General features: G+C 34.6%; 1 long non-coding RNA gene across 1 annotated transcript; it reads left to right on the forward strand.

Moving 5' to 3' along the window:
- The first annotated feature begins 3,524 nt into the window (after positions 1-3,524).
- LOC140183849 (uncharacterized) lies at positions 3,525-6,025 on the forward strand. Its single transcript, XR_011880261.1, has 2 exons — positions 3,525-4,110; positions 5,812-6,025. It is a non-coding gene; the product is annotated as an uncharacterized lncRNA (long non-coding RNA).
- Positions 6,026-15,539: the final 9,514 nt, after the last annotated feature.

The following is a 15,539-nucleotide window of genomic DNA, read 5'->3' on the forward strand; positions in this document are numbered from 1 at the left end:
CTCCTTTAGACGTCTAAAAGAAAGCTGAGATTGGAATCAACAGTATTGTTATTACCATGTTTCACACAGAATTCAACTGCTTACATTAAGCCACTTACAAAGGAGACAGTAATTAGGACCAAGAATCTGGAGAGTGTTAGTGCTGAGACAATATCAGCTGCTACCAGTGGCACAATATCTAAGTTGTTCAAATTCATTCCAACACCAGGGTTGAACCAGTCTTTCAAGAAATGACGCTTCTAAGAATTAGTGTGAAAGTTGTTGTCTTAGTTATGTTACCACCTTTTGTTATGTTGGAGGAAGAAGACTTTATGTTGTTTAGAATGATTTCGTTTAGTTTATGTTGAAAAAAATTAACCTTCTTTTGACTTGATTTGGTTTGTGTTGCTATTGAAGCCAAATATTTGTGTGGTTAACATGTTTGGGTTCTCAGATTTATGTTACCATTTTGATAAATGAACAGACTAATGTCAATGTGTTTTTAAGGTTTGTGTTGAAGTAAATATAGCTTCTTTTAACATCATGAATTATAGGTCAAATAGGTCCCCTAAGATATTATTATAAGACAAATAGGTCCCTCAACATGAAAATGACACCGTTTGCATTCTCTGTCTAAGTGGGGACGAATTTGTTCTCCACGAAACGACGTCGTTTTGTCCCTGGTTCCAATACGACATCGTTTTATCCAGCGTGGATGGGGACCAAAATATCCTAGAGGTGACATGTCACAGTTAACCTAACACGTCACCACTTTAACCGGATCAAACGGTTTTGGGAACGTATCTGGTGGATATCTGAAAATCTCAGGATCGAAATCTTAATTAAATTTTGTGGAGGACAAAATTATCGGATAGTAAATTTTTTGGAGATCTATTTAGAATATTACTCTTAATTTTTTAATAGTTAACAGAATGACGTTTACTATGATATAGCAAAGATATTCCAAGCAAGTGACAAAGTAACAACATTCCTTTCCCTACACACTAATTAGTACGTGGGAAATTTACTTAAAATGTGAGATTATATCTTTCTTCAGCACACTAATCAGTAAATAATTAAAATCATCCACAAAGAAGAATCTTGGTTTGAGAGAGTAGTAGTAGTAGTGCGCTCAAATACCTTTCAGAATGGACAAGCAGGCATTTCCACACACCAATGGCAATGGCTGCCTACCCCACTTCAAATTAAAGCAAGGAATGTCTTGCATAAGTCCAACCGATGCACTATTTTTTTAGGTAAAAAAAAATAATAAAGGAAAAAACACAAATTCTTTTAGCCGGGTCTCATGGAATGGACGTTTATATATAGATCGTCACTGTTGTTTTGTTTCATGTACGTTAGTGGAGTGGACTCATATAATATTTTAGAATATATTTAATCATATTTAAACTACAGTTCAATTCAATCATTATTCATATTATTTCATAACAACATCTTTATTTTCGTAAAAACGTGTATTGGTGTAAATAAAACTTCTTAGGATTCTCTAATTATGTTATCTCGAGTTTAGATTATATGTATAATCATATTTTTATATGCAATTCAACATTATAGTTTAGTCTAGATCTCTCTAGCTTATGAGAATGTTTAACACTTTATCTTTTTGCATCAAGCTGAAATACTAACAAATCAAAGTAAGATATACTAATTCCTCTTTTAGTGCATCTTGTCCTCCATATTAGAAGGAGGGAGGAATTATCTATCCCAAGTTCAAGAAAAGAGGGGAAAAAAAAAAAGAATTATACCTATACTAGATTTAGAAAAGAAGGTCCTTATTATAACTAGCGGTTCAACGATCGTTTTTTTATTAAATTTAAGAAATTATTTTTATATTTTTATTTTTAAAATTATAAATTTAATATTAATAATTAAAAATAAATTATAAAAAAATATTTTAAGTTATTTAATATGTAGAATGCATAAAATAAATAAATTTAAATTAAAAAAGTAAGATTAAAAAAATTATGTTATTATTATGTGTAACAAAATCAAGATAAAAATTTACTAACATTATTTACAAATTACCTATTTATAAATATTATTAAATTTATTTATTTTTTCAATCCTATTTAATTTGAAGCAAATTTAAAAATGAGTAAAGTATCATTTTTGTCCTCAACGTTTGGAGTAAATTCTAAAGTTTTTTCTAATATTTAAATCATCCTATTTACACTACAAGAAAATAGAATATTTGTAACAAAAACTTTGTAATAAATTTAAAATTATTACAATTTTTTTTGTAACAAAAATTAGTAATTGTTACATAATAACAATGTTTTGTAACAACAATATAATTTTTTACAAAGCGTTTTGTTATTTTGTAACGACTTAATTTTTGTTACAAATTATATTAACTTTTGTAACGAATCGGTGTTTTGTTGCAAAATTTTATAACATTTTGTAACAAAAGATGAAATTGTTGCAAAAGTTCAAAATAATATTTTGTAACAAAATATCCATTTGTTTCAAAAACTTTAATTATTTTGTAACAAAAAATTAATTTGTCACAAAATTCAATATTATTTGTAACAAGTTATTTGTTTGTCACAAAATACAAGAAGTCTTGTAATTAAAAAAAATTATTTTAAAATGTTAAAATATTTAAGATAATTTTATTTTGTTTTAAAAATTGAATTTTTTAAAATATTATTTGTTTAATTAATTATTTTTGTAAAAATTAAAGATTAAATGATTGATTTTTAAAAATAGTATATATTATTTTATATTTTTTATAAAACTAATATATAATTTTTACAAATAATCAAGTCTTAAATATTGACTAAAAATTAATTGTTAAACATAAACAAAAATTGTTAAAATTTAAAAATAAAAACAAATGTAAAAATAAAAATCCTAATTCTAACCTTTACTAATAAAAAATAACTTAATTTACACGCACTCTTCAAACTAGAACCCTAATCCTCGCCATTTTTTCTAATGTAATTTTATTATAATGTAATATTTTGCATGATAGAGATTAAAATTCAATAATAGAAGAGTTATATAGTTTAATTTAAGTAATTTCTATTATAAATAAATTATGATTTATTTTATTAATTTGAATTCTTTATTTTTAGAAATTAATCTAAAGTAATTAAATTAGTTTTATGCATATTTAGAGTTAAGTTAATTAATTAATTTTTTTGTGAATTTTATTATAATTGGTTATTTTATATATTTGAAATTAAACTTTTGGTAATGAAAAAATAAGGAAGAGTTAAATAATTTAAATTAAATAATTGATAATTTGGATTTAAACTGTACTTTATAAAGTATAATTTATATGTTTATTTTATAATTTAAATTAAAAATAATTATTAAAACTGAATAATAGGTTAATAAATTATGTTCTTAAATATTTTTAATGAAGTATATTTGATTTTAAAATTATTATTCTATCATTTAATTTTATTAAAATATCTATTTTATCTATTTTTCTTTATAAAAATCTAACCCTAAATTTTCAAATAAAAAATTTTTATTTTCAATTACAAATCCTAACCCTAATATCCCCCTTCCCATTTAACCTAACACACACACAACATAGAAAACAGAGGAAAGAGAGAGTGCTCGAGGGAGAGTTGCACTAGGAGAAGGAAGAGAGGAGAAGGGGGATGTCGCCGACAGAAAAGGGAAGTGTTGCCGCCGTCATTTGCCTTGCCGTTGCCGTCGATTTTGTCGGGATAAGATGCGTGGAGAGAAGAGCCGTGGGCCAGGCCAGAGATCGCTGAAGGAGAGAGAGCTGCAGCCGCGCCTGCTGCAGGCTCGCCATCGTCGCCATTGTGGAGCTGCGAGGAGGCCGTCACCGGTGCGAGCTAGCGGAGGGAGAGAGGGAGCCTGCGAAGTCGCTGCTGAGTTGCCGTTGATGCAAGGAACAAAACACGCGAGAGGCGTTCGAGGCTGCACTATTAGCGTCGTTGTCACCATCGTTCCGTTCTGCCACTGCCACCATTGAAGCTTGTCGGAAGTCGCCACTAAAGCTGTTGTCGCCCTATTGCCCTGTTCTTTTTAATTTCTGGCTGAGCCACTAATACTACCATTGTAAACTGTTCGGTTGATGCCGCTACCGTAACAATTTCGCTTCCGATTTCTCCTCATTGCGATATCGAGGTAGGGGATTTATTTTAAAATTAATCGTTTTAACTTATAAATACCAATACAGTTTAGTAAAATTGAGATGATGTTCTGATTAGATTGTTGGGTTCGTGACTGCTGTAAAATTGTAATGATGTTCTGTTGTAAAATTGTGTAAAATCGTTGTATAATTGGTTTCTTGATTTTTTGAGAATGCTGAAATTTTAATTTTTAGCTAACTATGTTGTGTCAGGTATGTTAAAAATTGTAATATTATTGAGTTTGGATTTTAGCTGTGATTGTGATGGAATTTGATTATGAAAGTGAATGGTAATTGATTTTGGTATTAGTATGATGATAATTCAATGCATTGTCATGAGATAGAAATTTTAATTTTTCCTATCTGGTTAATACAATGTATGGCTAAGTCAAGGATCCATATACTTTTGGTGCAATTGACATTGCACTTTAAATGTATTAGAAAATCTTTTTTTGAAAGAGTTATGAGTTTGTTAAATGCTTTGCTTGCTTTTTTGAGAATGGATTATAATTCATAGCTTGATATATTTTATAAATCTATTTTATTAGGCAATAGACTTTGATCCAAACTCCTTGTGAAATATTCTACCTAAAGCAGTCTCATCATTGAAATAGACAATCTCAAAGGAAAAAAAAGAGTTTATGTGCATTGTACTGCTGGATTTGGTAGAGCACCAGGAGTGGCAATAGCTTATTTGTTCTGGTTCCATGACATGAATGAGTGTTAAACTTCCACCTATCTTTGATTCAAGAAATGATTACCAAATTTGATATTTTTAAGTGTAATGTTATAGTTGCACTAATTTTCTTCCTAGATATGAAGTTTAGCTCATGTTATGAAAAAATAGTATTTTTAATTTGTATGACAGATTAGTTCACAGTTTCTTAAGAAGTCTGAATTATCAAGAAAAGAATGTGTTATCTTTCTTGTGACAGCTAATTGCCTTGTGTTATCTTTCATTAATGCATTGCTAATTGCTAATTGCTTTGAATCTTGCTTGATTTTCTGCAGTGGCCATTCTTTATGAATGCATTGCTACTTGGCAATTGTTGATTGTTCTAAACCTTGCTTGATTTTCTATAGCCATTGCATGCTTTGTGTTTGTTTTGTGCATTTTTTGTGCTTGTTTTCTCAGGGACTAAAAGCTTTTGATTGAAAAAAAAAATAATTGAATAGTATAAATATGTTCCTAGTAAAAATTGTTTTGAAATTATTTGGGTGGCTAAGACTCTTCTTATACGCAATGGCTTGGCTAGTGTCAATGTGTACATGTTTTAACCTTTGAAGTTTTTTGAGTGACCGGGTATAACATTGCTGCTTCTGTTCTTATCTTGTGTTTTGACATAAACCTCATTATGAAACTTTGAGTGTAAAAACATAACAAAATTCAAGTATATTTGTTATGAAGATTTTGGTAAAAATTGTGTTTTGTAATGATTGTTTGACAATTGATACTTATGTAAATTTAATGAACTTGTTCACTAAGTTGTGATTGAATTGTGATTAGTTAGCCCAAGTTTATATATTAAATTGGTAATTCTTGATAATTTGTATTTTTGATTGGCTAGTTTTGAACTCTGAGAATAGATTCTTAAACAATTAGTTCATTTTAACTTGTAAGTTCTAAATTTTTACTCGGATGAAGATAGTGTTATGTGTTATTTTTTAATTTTGGTTTTCATTGTTCATATTTGTAGGGGTACAAAATTGATGCCAACACGCTAGACATTATATTAACTAAAATATGCTAGAAGAGTCAAGAATTATAAATTTGATATGATACAACTTTATGTTAGAAAAAAGTTGTGTTTAGTTGAATTTGTAGAACTTATTTTATTGTAAAAGAATTTTAATGACATATAAAATATTTTAATTATCTATATAATTATATATCATATAAATGTTGAGTTAGTGGGAATATAAAATTAATTGATATATCAATTATTTAATTAAATGTTTTAAAATTAATTTTCTATTTTTGTAACTAAAAGAATAAAAAATGTTACAAAAGTAAGTAGTATTTTATAACAAAATATTATGACACAAAAATCTAAATTGATACAAAAAATATTTTAAAGGTAAAAAAGTGTTACCACTTTCGTAACAAATTTTAGTTTTTGTATTAAAAAAATTTGTTACAAAATATTACTTTGAATTGTAATAGTTCCATTTTTTGTTACAAAAACTTTTTGTAATGGGACATACTGTAACGGCCATTTTTTTGTTACAAAATTTTTCTGTTTCAAAATTTCAATTTTTGTAACAATTTTTTTTGTTACAAATATTGCTTTTGCTCAATGTTATCCTGCCGTTAGGGATCCGTTAACAGAATTGATGATAGGACAAAATTGAGATAATTTTGAAATGTTAGAGATCTAAATAGGACGAAAACGTTGGCGATAAAAACGATACATAAAAATAAATTTTAATTTTATCTTTCAATAATATCAAATTTTTACAATACATAATTATTCAATTAATTTTTAATCACATCTAAGTAAATTACACTTAATCACATTACTTTCATTTTAAATAAATTTATTTTTTTTATAATTTTACTCTTAAAGATTTTTACTCATCATGAAATATTTGTAGAATGACTAGTACATAAACTTACGAAAAAGAAAAAAATCATACATATACAATAAAGTATAAATTGAACCTAATGTATCAAAATTTTTTAATGTTTAATTTAGTTAAACTTTATTTCTAATTTTATTCTTCCATAATATCAAATTTTTACGGTAGCTAATTATTCTATTTTTTAATTTTATTTTTAGTCACATAATTTTTTTAAGTGAATTTATTTTTAATTAAGAGCAAAACTAAAAAATAAATTAAATAATTATTTGTTGTAAAAAATTGAAGTTATTAAAAAAAAGATTAAAATTTATTAAAAATTAAAATTATTGAAATTATTGAAAAAAAAATTTCTTTGAATTTTTAATAAATTTTAATCTTTTCTTCAATAATTTTAATTTTTTACAACAAATAATTATTTAATTTTTTTATTTTGTTCTTAATAAAAAATAAATTCACTTAAAAAAATAATGTAATTAAGAATAAAATAAAAAAATAATTGAATAACTATGTACCATAAAAAAATGATATTATTGAAGAATAAAATTAAAATTTATTTCTATGTATTCTTTTTGTCCCCAACGTTTTTGTAACACCCTAACTTCTAACATCTCATGAACGTACTAAAAATCCAGGTGTTACCTACCTCTACCTCTTTTTATTTTATACTACTATCTTTATTAAATAACGAGCCTTTGCGAGTACGAACCGGAATTTTGTTTCAGAAAACGGTGAGTTTGTACTTTAAACCTTTTATTCACAAAAATATATATACCCACATGGCATCATATACATAGACATAATTTAAGATTCTCAAAATACAAGTCCTACCCCCCTAAAAAATCAAAGACAATAGATGGCGAAGAAAAAATCTAAGACTAAACCAAATACAGAAGATAAGGATACATGGGTACATAAAGCTCTGATGATCGGTCGCAGTCCCGCGTCAAGGATTCCTGAACCTGCTACTGAAAGAAAAATCTGTAGGGGGTGAGAACGTCGTCCTCGCATGTTCTCAGTAGGAAAAGTGAATGCCGTAAAAGTAATGAACAAAATGCGAATAATTGACTTTACTCAATAAAACTACTCTCTTATCAAGCTTTTGAAAATACTTCTTAATTTTACTTTAGACAATTAAATTACTTTCTTTAAAATTAACTTCAAACAAAACTCATTCACAACATTAATTTTTAACGACTTTAATATATAAACTAATAGTACCAGAGACCTAATTGAATGCACAAGCATGGCAGAATAAGACAACCAACATAATCACAGGGTAAATACAACAAAAAAAATACAACCAAATGCAAATGCGCAAACAATATGATATATGCTTGTTCCTAGCGTAGGCCATGAGCTCATGCGTCGGTTGTCTACCCACAAACTGACGTTACTCGCGGCAAACCCCAAATATGGTCTCTTTACCATGTCAGTTAGGCACAATTATCACCATGGGTGAACCCATGTCAATTAGGATATCTTGGCATCTCGGTAAGAGACATGCTATCAATTAGGCAAATATCCTCACATTAGCAATCTCAGGCTATCAGTTAGGCGGGCACTTCCACATTAACAATTTGGCACAAAGGCCCATTCAACATACAATATGCTATTAGTTAGGCGGACATTCTCGCATTAACAATCTTAGGCTATCTGTAACACCCCACCATACAGAGTCTTATGCTTAAGTCATAATTCAGAGATGGCAAGGTATTACGACCTCTAAAATAAAAATTTAGTACGTATAGTATTATGAATGATTGATTATAACTAGGAGCCTTTGTAGAAAAAGGGGTAAACAAAAATCGCAAGTACTCGAAAGCGCAACACTCCGATCGATATGTAACGAACAAGGATAAACCAACGCGAGATTATATATATACAAAGGAGTGTCAAAAACAGGAATATCAAGACTCAAAGTCCGGCTGCGAAGATAACCGGTCCGAGCATAGCAATATATACATATGATAAAATAAGGAAAACCCCAAAGGAAACCCAAAGGGACACAAATACAGAAACCTATTCTCCAAAATCTCCCATAAGAGGAGTCATCACAGTTTGTATTATTTAATGGAGATAAAAGTATCTAAGCAAAATATATAAACTAAAACATAGTCCCGAGAACAAAGGATCTTCGCAAATCTAGAAGTCTCCAGCATGCCTCAGCTGGAAACCTCACGTCCTGCATCTGAAAACCACAAAATCCGCATTGGTGAAAACCAGAGGTCCCCAGCATGGTAACAGCTTCCACATATATAATACATAATAATAGAGGAAAGTCGAAGGCAATCCTAGAACTTCCTTCAGATAATATCAAAGCTTATAAACAAGCTAAACCATATAAGGGCATCTGACTAAAGATTCTTCAGTCTAACTAATACTTCTCTTTCCAATTCCTTCAAACCTCCCAACCACCAGCAGGAGTATAAAATATAGAAAACACAGTTATATCAGACAAGAGATATACAAATAGGAACAAATAAGGCATTTAGACAAATAGCAAGTAATATGCAGTCAAATAGGCAATCTCAATCAATTCACATAGTATGCATATGATGAATGCCTGTCCCTAATGGCTGATGATATCATCTGTCGGTTACCAAGCCAACCCGACATGTCCGGTAGCTAACCCGGACATAGTCTCTCTGTTGCGCATTATTATCATTAGAGGGTATCTGCGCCCTGTCGCCATTAGAGGGTATATACGCCCTGTCGCCATTAGAGGGTATCGGTGCCCTGTCACCCTTACAACCAGAGAGAAAACACAAGCATACTCGCTTACGACATAGGGTCAAAAGAGCTTCAAGTCTCAACCTGGAGCACGTGATGGCTAGCCACTGCTTCCTTCCAGGAAACTCTCATCTCCAACAGTGGAAGTGCAACATTCACAATTCATTCAACAACATATATGCATTTATACTTAGCCATAATCATGGCTCCGCCGTAACACGGCAATAATCTAGCCATTCGGCTCACGGTTAAATCCATAACCAGCCAATTCATTAACAGATACGGCCTTTCGGCCCATGGCATAACAAGCACTTCCACCACTATCCTCCGCATCTCACATAATCATCTTTGATCCTCATTGATCATTCATTTTTTCCTTGCTTCACTCGCAAGTTACCACATTCACTAGCCCTTTTTCTCATAGTTAGACATATCACAATGATTTAAGACATAAGTGGTGAGATCGGAGGTTTAGAAGTATGAGATTTGGCTTTTAAAACTCAAAAATCAACTTTGGGATGAAAACAGAGCCCCGCGTACGCGCACTCCACGCGCACGCGTGGATGGCCACAAAACTCATCAACGTGTATGCGTCATGCACGCTAACACGTGGATTGAAAAATAGCCGAGCGACGCGCACGCGTCAGCCACGCGTACGCGTGGGTGCTCTCGTGCCCCAGGCACAAATCTGGCACAGTTTTGGCACAACTTTTTGGAAAATGGCTGGGTATTGGGTGCAGCACATCGGCGCGCCCGCGCACACCACGCGCACGCGTGGATGGCGCTTTCTAGAGGAACGGCGCGTACGCGCCAAGTGCGCCTACGCGCGGGGGGTCATTCTGCTAAAAATTTTCTAAGTTAAAAACTGCATAATTCACAGATTCAACCCCCAATCTTCCAACGGACATAACTTTCTCATTTTAAATTGTTTTTCACCCGTTCTTCGAACAGCATGGACATCCCGGATCCAATTTCATTTTTAAATAGATTTGGCACAAAACAAAGATCCATAGTCCAAGTTATGTCCCACCAAAGTATGCCCAAAACCATGTTTTTCATACAAAACCACAAAGTGCCATTTTCAAAACAAATCATTTTCAACTCTTTTCAAAATTAATCAAAACATGCCAATTTCATCCCTTTTCTTTGAAATCAATCAAAATATATCAAATTCAACATCAAGCTTCCTCAACTCACACATTGACACTTTACCAAAAATCACCAAAATTACTATCCCATCATTTTAACCCACTTCACCCAAGTGGCTCAAACTCAAACACACTGACATATCATGTACTCTTCCTCATGCCAATTTTCAACAACACCAATTTCAATAAATCATCATTGTACACAATCAATATCATACTCACCATCAACATGGTTCAACCCACAATTCAACCATAACCAATCATCAAGCATATATCACAACATGCATATTTCTCATACATCATACCATCAAGGCATCAATAATCATTATCACATATATGACCACATCATTTATTTCAACCATTCAACAACGCCAACAATTCAATGCCTATCTTAGGGCCTCTAGCCTAAGTATTTCCTACCACATTACATATTAGATTCGGGAAACTGAGACCATACCTTAGCCGATTTTCCAAGCTCAACCGGAGCACTTCCAAACCACTTTTCCTCAAGCTCTCAAGGCCTCAACACCTCCAAGAACAGATTTTTCACCACCAAATCCCTTTTTAAGCTTTCCAAAGTCTCAACCAAGCCTCAATATTCACATATATACAACTTAAGCCACAATCATCATACCTATACACAACATCTCAATACCCAAACATCATAGAACAACAAATTACACTAGGGTTGAGAATCTTACTACACCCAAGGTCCAAGGAGACAAGATTAACCTTCTCTTTCAAGAGAGTTGGATCCTATAACATCAAAGAGCCCAAAATCTCAACATTTTTGCTCATGAAACTCGAAATCAAAGCTGGAAATTCGAAGAGCAAAACGTGTATTACCTCAGGATTGATTGTATGGGTTTTGTAGAGCTCTCTGCAGTGAACGCATGGCCACAAACGGTGCGGCAATCGGAGCTCTAGATCAAAAGTTATGGTGGTTTGAAGATCAAGGGAGAGATATAACTTGAGAGAGTGTTCTTCCCCCCTCTCTTCTAATTTCAGCGTGAATTTGAGTGTTGTGAGGAGAAAGGATACTGAAAACTAGGATTTTGGTTTAGTTTAGTTGGGCCAAGGGCCCACTTTGGGTCCGGTTGGCCCGATTTGGCCCGTGAGGTCCAATCTTGGTCCGAATTCTATAAAATTGGTACCGAAATTCTCGTCTCAATCTCCTCTATCACATTTAACCATAAAAAAAAATCACATTTTGGGCTTTCTAGAATAAATTCTCATTTATGGGTTAATTAGCCATTAATTAACCAGGTTTTACACTATCAGTCAGGCGGGAACTTATGCATTAGCACTTTTCATTCTGTTCCGATGGTTACCTGAAACTGGAGGTCGATCTTGGACGAGATCTTCCGTACTGGTCATAGCTGGTGTGTCTGGCAGGTGGATGACAGCCAGAGCTGGTACGTCCGACTTGTTGGACTGATGGTGCTGCTGATCCTCTGTCACCGAAGGGTGGGGGATACCTGCAAGGGACTCCAATGCTTAAGTTAGCAAGGGTATTAAGCAGGTTTTATATAGAATCAGAGTATGAGTTATACCTGGGTGCTCCAGCGTATTTATAATGATGAGATGTGACCTTTTGGATAAGATAAGTTAGTTATCTTATCTTATCTTTATCTTTGAGTTGAGGTCAGCGTATCTTCAATGGAACCTCCTTTATCTCTATGGGCTTGGGTTGCCCTAGGATTTGGGTCGTGTTCTTCTGTTTGGGCCCTTTACTGGGCTCTCCTGTCGATTTGGCCGAGCTCTTTGAGATGAGGTCGGCTAGTCGAACCTAAGGAGGTCGGTTGCTTTTATCGCCAATCATCCCGGGTCGGGTAACTCGACCCAGGGCATGAATAGTGCCCCTGCTTGAGCTCGGTCTTTTTATCGAGGCCGAGTTTTTTGGACTTCGGTCCTTCTATGATGAAGCCGAACTCAAGCATTTCGTCGATTTCTTCCTTATGTAGAATCTTTTGAATGTAGAACATTTTCCTCTAAAAGCGCGCGCTTTTATATCAACGCTTTTTTGGGAACGCGAGAAGGTTTTAATATCTGTATTTAATTGGCATTAATTGCACCATTTTCTCTTGGTCTTTTATTTTGAATTTCTCAATCAAAAAACGGTTTCTCTTCTTCACTTCTTCTTCCTAAATTCTCCCTTTACTCTCTCATTTTCTGTTTCTTTCGTAGCTTCTTCCGTCTGTTCTGTCGCTGCTTTCTGTGGAAGAGGGGTGATTTCCAGGTTTTTTCCACCACAGTTTTCCGCTTTCGAGGGGTGGCTTTGTGGCTTCTGTTCTTTCGGCTTTCGAGGTTTTCTTCTACTTTTTTCCAGGTTTGTTTTTTCTTTCTTCTGTTTCCTTATATGTGGAAAGTTTGCATTTTGTTTAGAGGAAGTTTGGGTCTTTCTGCTTTTATCATGCCTGATTGTTGCATGCTCTGGAATTTCTTCATTTTTGGTGCGAATCTTTTTCTTGTTGCTTGAATCTTTTTCTTTATGTTGTCGCCATTTCTACTTGTGCCTTCATTGATGATTTTTTTTTGCTTGATTACGAAAAAGTTTGCGTCTTTGCTATTTTTCTGCTTGGCATTTTTTGGTGTTTTTGACAATGCTTTTGCTGATAAACTGTAGAAGGGTGGCGATTTTGTGTTTTTACTTTCTTTGTATCCTTTGAGACTTTATTTTCTTTTTGATGAATGTCAGGACGTGAGCTGTAGAGATTTCTTAAAAAACCTTGCTTTGTTACTGCCTCCAAGGGATGCCCAGGACTTTTGGCTTGAGTCTTGAGGTTTTCATTTTCTGTTTGTCCATCCGTTGAGTTGTTTTGCCCCTCATCCGAGATGTTTTTTAAGTAATCCGCTCTTCTTTTCTTTTTGTAGGATTTAGTTGGCCTCATGTCTTCTCGAAATAATGTTGTAGAGATGCCTTCCCAGGTCCCTGAGGGCATGGCCGATTGGGTGGACTCGATGGTTCTTATGTGTGTCTCTCTGGTTGATTCTGAGTTTTGCACGCAGCTTAGGCAGTTTCATAGTGTCTGTAGTAATCCTGGTAATGAGAAGAACTATGAACTTGTCCCTCCCTCTTCTGACGAGAAAGTCTGCTTCTCTACTCGGGTTGTTGATGATCGCCCTTTCTTCTATGTTTATGACTTTTTCTTTGGTCAGCTGGGTATCACCCTTCCTTTTACTAAATTTGAGGCCGACCTGTTATGGTCCTGTAATGTCGCCCCCTCTCAACTTCACCCTAATTCCTGGGGTTTCATAAAGATTTTTCAATTGTTGTGCAATGGTTTTGGTATCACTGCTTCCCAATCTCTCTTTTTCTATCTGTTTGTCTTGACTAAGCCCGAAGTGGTAAAAAAGAAGGCAGCTTGGGTCTCCTTTCGCTCTACCCGGGGAAAGAAGGTCTTTTCCATGTTTGACGAGTCATTCCGCGATTTTAAAAACTACTTTTTCAAGGTCCGAGCTGTTGAAGGAGCTCGGCCCTTCTTTCTGGATGAAAATGACGAGCCTGTTTTTCCCTTGGAATGGCAAAAAGATGTGAGGGTGTCCCGATATACGTAGGAAATATTGGATGAGGCTGAGCGAGCCTTTGTGACTGTCTTGGAAGAACACTGGGGTCAACCTCCCCATCTCGACGCAAAAAAATTTCTAACCAATCCCTCTCTTCTTCAAACTGAGCTGGGTATTTTGTGTTTCCTTTTTTATCTGTTTATATTGCTTGTGACTGTCTTTTCCGACTTGTAACTTAATTTCTGTTTTATTTGCAGAGGCAATGAAGAATAATGAATCCATGAAAGCTTTTAAAAGAGCGCAGAGGGCGATTGCTGCTAGAAACATCTCGGCCAAGGTAGCTGGGGAAGGATCCTCCCAAGTGCGCGTGAAGCCGTCTGTGCCGAGTTCCCCTGGGGTGAAGAAGGTGATCCCTACTCCCCGAGTTCGTCTGGTGGATCCTCACCCTATTTCTGCTGCTCCTTCTGTTACTCCTCCCAATAAAAAACAAAAACAGCTGAGCCTTTCGACCTCAATGCTCTCGATTTTAATGCCATTGAATTTGTGGATCAGCAAATCGGTCCCTATGGTACCCTCTCCATGGACGATGTGTCCATCCTCCATCATTTGGAATTTATGGCCCGAAATAACGTAAAGATGGCATATATGGCGGCTGCTATATACTGGACTGCTCAGAATCTTCCTCTCCACGCCACAAAGCATTTATGGAGGAGGCAAAGCAGGAGTTTGACCGGATGAGGGAGCTGAAGGAGGAAATTGAAGTAAAGGTGACCAAGTTGGAGAAGGATCTAGAGAACGAGAAGGCGAGTTCCCTTTCACTGGCAGCTTCTTTGAGGTTGGCCGAGGACACCGCCATGATGCTAAGGAGAGTTATGTTACGTCTTATCGGGAGGTGATGCGCCAGAGGGGGGAGTTGGACAATGCCCGGGAAGATTATTCTGAGCTCCAAGGTCATCTCGTTGGCAGCGTGACTGCTGCTTACGAGAACTTGAAGGAGCAAGTTCGGGTCATTGCTCCCGAGGCCGATCTCACCCCTTTCAGCCTGGACAACGTTGTCACGGATGGCAAGATTGTCCCTGATGACGAGGGTGATGATGATGCTGATCCCCCCTGTATCCTCTGCCAAAGTGTCGACCTCTTCTGCTCTTCCGATTGCACCTGATATGGATTGCCAGGTTCTGAACCGGGAGGATGGAACTATAGACGCTGTGCCTATTCAGACTCGTCCTCCTTCTCCTTGTCCTGATGCTGCCAAGAAGGCTCTTGATGCTTGCTGATCTCTTTCTGGATATTTATGTAGTTGGCCCGGCTTGTGGGCTCTTAAAACTTTTTGTTTATTTGCTGACGTTTTCTAGTTGCTTGTTTTAGCAACTTTTATTTTGAAAAACAAAGAGTAGCTCGCTATCCTTTTAAGGTAGGTTTTGATGGCCTCCGAGGCTTTATAACTTTGTAGATTA

Source organism: Arachis hypogaea, chromosome 3, assembly GCF_003086295.3.
Source record: "Arachis hypogaea cultivar Tifrunner chromosome 3, arahy.Tifrunner.gnm2.J5K5, whole genome shotgun sequence".
Taxonomy (NCBI): domain Eukaryota; kingdom Viridiplantae; phylum Streptophyta; class Magnoliopsida; order Fabales; family Fabaceae; genus Arachis; species Arachis hypogaea.